This window comes from Camellia sinensis, chromosome 7, assembly GCF_055761805.1.
Source record: "Camellia sinensis isolate YWXY chromosome 7, ASM5576180v1, whole genome shotgun sequence".
In the NCBI taxonomy this organism is placed as follows: domain Eukaryota; kingdom Viridiplantae; phylum Streptophyta; class Magnoliopsida; order Ericales; family Theaceae; genus Camellia; species Camellia sinensis.
In genome coordinates, this window is record NC_138967.1 from 92,171,622 (window position 1) to 92,177,621 (window position 6,000).

The 6,000-nt window shown below is 32.1% G+C and overlaps 1 long non-coding RNA gene across 1 annotated transcript; it reads left to right on the forward strand.

The window, feature by feature from the left end:
* Window positions 1–2,328: 2,328 nt before the first annotated feature.
* LOC145795201 (uncharacterized) lies at window positions 2,329–4,496 on the forward strand. The gene is made up of 3 exons (XR_014335671.1): window positions 2,329–2,468; window positions 3,383–3,435; window positions 4,202–4,496. It is a non-coding gene; the product is annotated as an uncharacterized LOC145795201 (long non-coding RNA).
* Window positions 4,497–6,000: the final 1,504 nt, after the last annotated feature.

Consider the following 6,000-nt stretch of genomic DNA (forward strand, 5'->3'; position numbering starts at 1 on the left):
CGATTTTTTCAAATTAAGCTAAAACGTGTTTATTAAATACACTTTCAGCATTTTTGTGGTTTAGGCAGACAAAATAAATAAAATTATGAAAACGTATTTAGAAAACGCATTTTCAATTAAGGTCGCGCGGTTGCAAATTGCGTGTTTATTAATTATCGCATCAATTAATAAAACGAAATTGAAAAATACGTGTTTTGAAAACGCGCTTTCAATAAAAAAAAAATTAATAATTAATTTTACACTAACACTCACTCTTCTCTCTCTCTCTCTCTCTCTCTCTCTCACTCACATACACTTACATTCACATCACTCACACTCATATCATTCCACTCTCTCTCTCTCACACACACTTCTACACACATTTATAATAAATAAATAAAAATAAAAGTAATTAATTTTATTCATTATATTTATTTTAATAAAAACATATATAATTTTTAATGTATATAAATTTTATTTTATAAAATTGAGACTAATATTAAGGCCTCGTTTGGGAACCCTTCCTTTTAGTTAAAAAGTAAAAAAGTTACTAAATTAACCAAAAAGTCAACAACCCATATCAAAAAGTCAAAGATTCTCTTTTCTCTCTACTTTTTGCACATATTTTCGTAAAAAGTCAAAAAGTCATCTCAAACATACTAATTTTTTTTAGCTCATATTTTAGCCAAATAGCCAAAAAGTTACTAAATTAGTCTGTTCCCGAACGAGGCCTAAATATATACATATATATATATATATAATAATTTATAATAACAAATAATAATCAACTATATAAAATGATCACTTTTTTACTTTAATACTTAAAATTTATTTTTTTTTATTTTAAGGTTTAGGATATAGGGTTTAATTCTTAATTTTTTATTTTATTTTAGGGTTTAGGGTTTAATTCTTAACATTTATTTATTTTTATTTTAGGGTTTAGGATTTAGGGTTTAGAATTTATAGTTTAATTCTTAAAATTTATTTTTTTTATTTTAGAGTTTAGGATTTAATTCTTAAAATTTATTTATTTTTATTTTAGAGTTTAGGATTTAAGGTTTAGGACAAAGTGTAATTTATGATGCCAAAAAACATAGTAAGAGTATTAAAAAAAAAAAAGAAGAAGATAAAACTGTGTCGTTTTAAGTACAATAAAAAACGCAATAGGGGGTCACAGCAGTGACCCCGTGGCCAAAAAAAAAGAAGATAAGACTTGGCATCAGACATCACAGACACTCGCACTCTTTTCTCTCTCTCTCTCTCTCTCTAACACACTTACACTCACATCACTCCACTCTCTCTCTCTCACACACATCCACACACAATTATAATAAATAAATAAAAATAAAAATAATTAATTTTATTCATTATATTTATTGTAATAAAACATATATAATTTTTAATATATATAAATTTTATTTTTATAAAATTAATACCAATAAAAAGATATCAATCATATTTTTAAAATGAGACCAATATTAAATATATATAATAATTTATAATAATAAATAATAATTACTCTGTTTGGTTTGGTTATATTTTTTAAATTATTAATCTCCTTTTAAAGATAATCAAACCAAACAGAGTGATTGTTATTTTTATAGACCAATATCAAATATATGTAACAATAATTTATAATAATACATAATAATCGAATCAAACAGAGTGGTTATTATTTGTTATTATAAATTATTATTACATATATTTAATATTGGTCTCATTTTAAAAATATGATTGATATCTTTTTATTGGTATTAATTTTATAAAAACAAAATTTATATATATTAAAAATTATATATGTTTTATTAAAATAAATATAATGAATAAAATTAATTATTTTTATTTTTGTTTATTTATTATGAGTGTGTGTGGATGTGTGTGAAAGAGAGAGAGGGAGAGTGAAGTGATGTGAGTGTGAGTGACGTGGGTGCAAGTGTGTCAGAGAGAGAGAGAGAGAGAGAGAGAGAGAGAGAGAGAGAGAGAGAGAAAAGAGTGTGTGTGAGAACCCGAATATAAAAATTAAGTAAATAATTAAATAATAATTTTATAAATCTCAAATATTTTATTATGAATCTTTAAGTGCAAATTAAACATTATTAGAGGATCTTTTAATTAATTTTAAACCTAAAATAAATTTATGGTGAAAGTCATTGATTGAGAAGCAAGATTTATTATTAAAAAAAAAAAAAAAAAAAAAGAGAAGAGGGTGTGACTTGAACTCTAGACCACAAAATTAATAAGTTAGACATTGCATGTAACTTAATATGTATTTTGTATATTTATCTATCTATTTGACCTAAGTGTGCCCACAACTAGTATAAAATAAAATAAACACAAACCCTAACTCTTGTTATAATTGTTTTCCACAACACTAGCAGCCCTAGCAGCCGTGGGTTTATGAAGAAAAGAGAGGGGTTTTTCAATCATCAAGATTATTGTTGTAGCCAAGAAGGAGAGCTTTGGGTGTGTTGTGCTGTGTGGCTTCCTAGGTTTTCTTCTCTTCTTTCTTTGTTCTTTATCCTAATAATATTGTTATTTAATTCATTGATGGAGAGATTGTAGGTGTATGTATTTTGTGTATATATATATGCTGTTAAGAAATCTAAGGAGTTAAATTCATGTATAAAGAATCGGTGTGAATCTTAGTCCAAAAATTCTGCACATAATCGCTAACTTTAAAAATCAAGAAACCATATCAAACGGATGGATTTTAATCTGAAATTTTTACAGTAGATCAATTACACATTGAATTGCATATCTGAATTTTTTTCATAATTTTTGGGAGTCGAAATCCATATAAATTGAGGTATTCAAATCTGTCCAGAAAACCAGTCCGAAACAGTAAATTCGGGATTGTTGTTCTCTTTGGGTATAAATCCAAAAATTATCAAATTAGTGTCATTAGAACCGGTTACGAGTCTAGTTTCATACGTTTTTGGCCTTGCATTGATTGCTCGTGTATATTAAGAGAACCGTCAATTTCTTTAAAGTGCTGCAGAAAACAACCTGTTTGGATATAATAAATTGTAGAAAATTATTTTGATAAGCAAATCAAGTGAAACCAATTGGGTTTGAAACTTAGGATATATTAGATTATATCTAGAGGTTATTGGAGTTTTTCGAATAGCGTGGAGTGGGTTTTGTAATTTTCAAAGTTAGCGAATAGATTGGGAAAACTTGTTTTAAACACTGTTTCATCTTAAAGTTTTTTAGTTAAGTTTCGATCGGAATCTATGTCTTGGGTGATTTTAGACCTTGAAGAATATGAACTTAGATAATATTTAAGAGTAACGGTGAGTTGGGTTGAGCCGTGTTAGTGCGTTTTAGTTTGAGGTTACTTAGTTCCTATTTTTTTTAGTATTTTTAAATTAGTTGTGACGCGTAGTTTTTATACTTGGTTCAGGCCACTAGTTGGACTTTTACACTCTATTCGAGGATTATATTATTGCGTTTCAGGTGAGTAGTTTCATGCTACGTATTTTTATAAATGTTCCCCTACCCTGAACTGTTGGAAAATTAAATTGTTGTTTCAAGACTAAATTGTTTTGATAAATTATTATATTATCAATTGAATCAAATTATTTCTGAAACATGTGTGAACTTGGCATACTGTAAACTATTTGTTTTGGTCTCATGTTTATAATGATGAACCACCATGTTTTGCGAAAACTGATGTGTATTGATTATTGGGACCATGTGTGTATTTAGTCCAGGGAAATTATTCCACTGTGTGTGGTGACTCTGGCCACTAGGGAACAGATCCGGGTTGGGCCGTGATGACTCTAGTGCTCAACGATTGTAAGGAACAGACCTTTAAAAACAACTAGGTGACCTTCAATCGGATCGTCTTTGAGAAAAGGCCCAGGTGCCACCCTGAGGATGACTCTTAGTTCGGTATTGGATCTAACGGGGCTTATAGCTTGAGAAATGTGTGGCAGATTATTTGTTTTTATTGGTACCCAGAAAATTATTGGTGTTCATGTTATAATCTGTTTTAAGTGAAAAATGTCGTTTATCATGTTCTTGCGAGACATGAGTATTTTAAGTGTTGAACTGTGGAACCTTCTTTTTGAAACAGATTGTATTTACCAAACTGTATGCCAATCTAGTTTCTGTGATATATATCTTATTTTGGAATTGAACCCTGTTTTCAAAACTGTATTTACTATCCATGTTGCTACTCACTGAGCTATCAGCTGACTTAGTTGTTTACCATTTCCAGGTGTTAGAAGGACTTAGAGTGGACTCATGGCGTAGCGGGGACTCAATTGCATGGACCTCTAGGGCATTCCTTTAGTTTAGAGTGTTATGTCAAGTTTGTGCATATTTATATTTATTCTTATCGAAGTTCATTTAGGATTATTTTTGATATGTGGGTTGTTTATATCCCATAAGTTTGGATGGCTTTTGATTACGGTTGATTTTGCCGTTTATAATTGTGGCATGTCTGGATTGAGTTTTGGTTATTTATTATTGGACTATTGTTCAGTTGTTCAATGTGATTGGATTCGTGTTTAGGCTTACGTGTGCCTTGGGCTAAGTCCCTGTGGGCCACGGCCAGTCATGCCCGGATTTGGGGTGTGACAGTGTGAGTGTCAGTGTGTGTGATGTGGGAGTAAAATTAATAATAATAATTATTATTATAGCGATCTCGGGTTTACCCTTGTTGTACAGTGATCCGGACATGTGTCCGTGGATGTTGGTAGTTGTTTATTATCTTGTTTACATCCTTTCCTACTTTTTATTTGAGTTATAGGATGTGTTGGGCGGGTTGGTTACAGGTTGGTTGAGTTTAGAAACCAAAACTAGTTGCCCAGATTTTTGGCCTGTCCGCTCGAGCGGAGGTGTTGGCGCTCGAGCGGGGAATACATCCATCCAGTATCTTTTTGTGCAGTGTTGTGAGCTCGAGCGTAGGGTTGGGAGCTCGAGCAGAGGCCTGGTTCTGCAAAAGTGCTGGGCGAGTGCATTCTGCGCTCGAGCGGGAGGTTGGCCGCTCGAGCGGAAGTCTGTGAGTGGCCGCTCGAGCGGGGTGTTTTACGCTCGAGCGGAGACCTGGGTTAAAGTCCCGAAATTGTGACTTTTCAAATCACTTTTTTACTTTCTCTTCTCTCTCTTACTTTTCCAAAATCACCATTGTTGAGCCTCTCACTCTAGACTCTACCTTCTCTCTAGGTTTTGATCTAGTAGGAGTGATTTACTCACCTTTGGCCTTTACAAAAAAGTTGTTGATCGTCGAGGGCTACATTTTAATCTGAAAATCACGGGTTTTGGAGCACGTTGGGTTTTGTCGTCTTCTCCTTTGGGACTCCGAATTTGAGGTAGGGATAACCTACTCCTCTCTATGGGTTTTGTCTTTAAATTTTGGTATTTTGAGATGTTGGGCTTGGTTTGGTAATTTTGTGAAAGTTTGGGGCTTATGTGTAATTTTACAAAAGTTGGGGTTTTATTCATAATAAACCTAGATGCATGTTTGGCATAGAAAATGGAATGATTGTTGAATCATTGATGAAAATGGGACCTAAGGGTTGAAATAGTAATTATGGAAAATGGCCTAATTACATTGTTTAATTAATAGGGATAATTAATTGGTGAGAAATGAGGAAATAAAATGTTGATTGAATATCCATTTGTGCATTTATTTTCTGTTTTAGAAATAACTGCTTTGGGCTATCGGTGGAGGATAGTCGAGATTGTTGTAGACAATGCATGATGATTAGGTAAACGGAAACTAATCAATGGAATGTGTCATGGAACTTGACGGCTGATAGAATACATTAATTGTGTGTATTGTGTGATTGTATATAGAACCAATGTGTTTATATACGTTATGTGTAGAGGAGGAGATAGGGGATGTACTCCGCGGTTTAGGGGAAGATAGGGGATGTACCTCTAAACCGGATAGGTATTGGGAGGAGATAGGGGATGAACTCCGTAGACAGAGCTCATATGCTTGTCTAGAGAAGTGAAGATAGAGCTCATATGCTTATCTTTGTGAAGTGTGGATACAGCTTGTATGCTTAT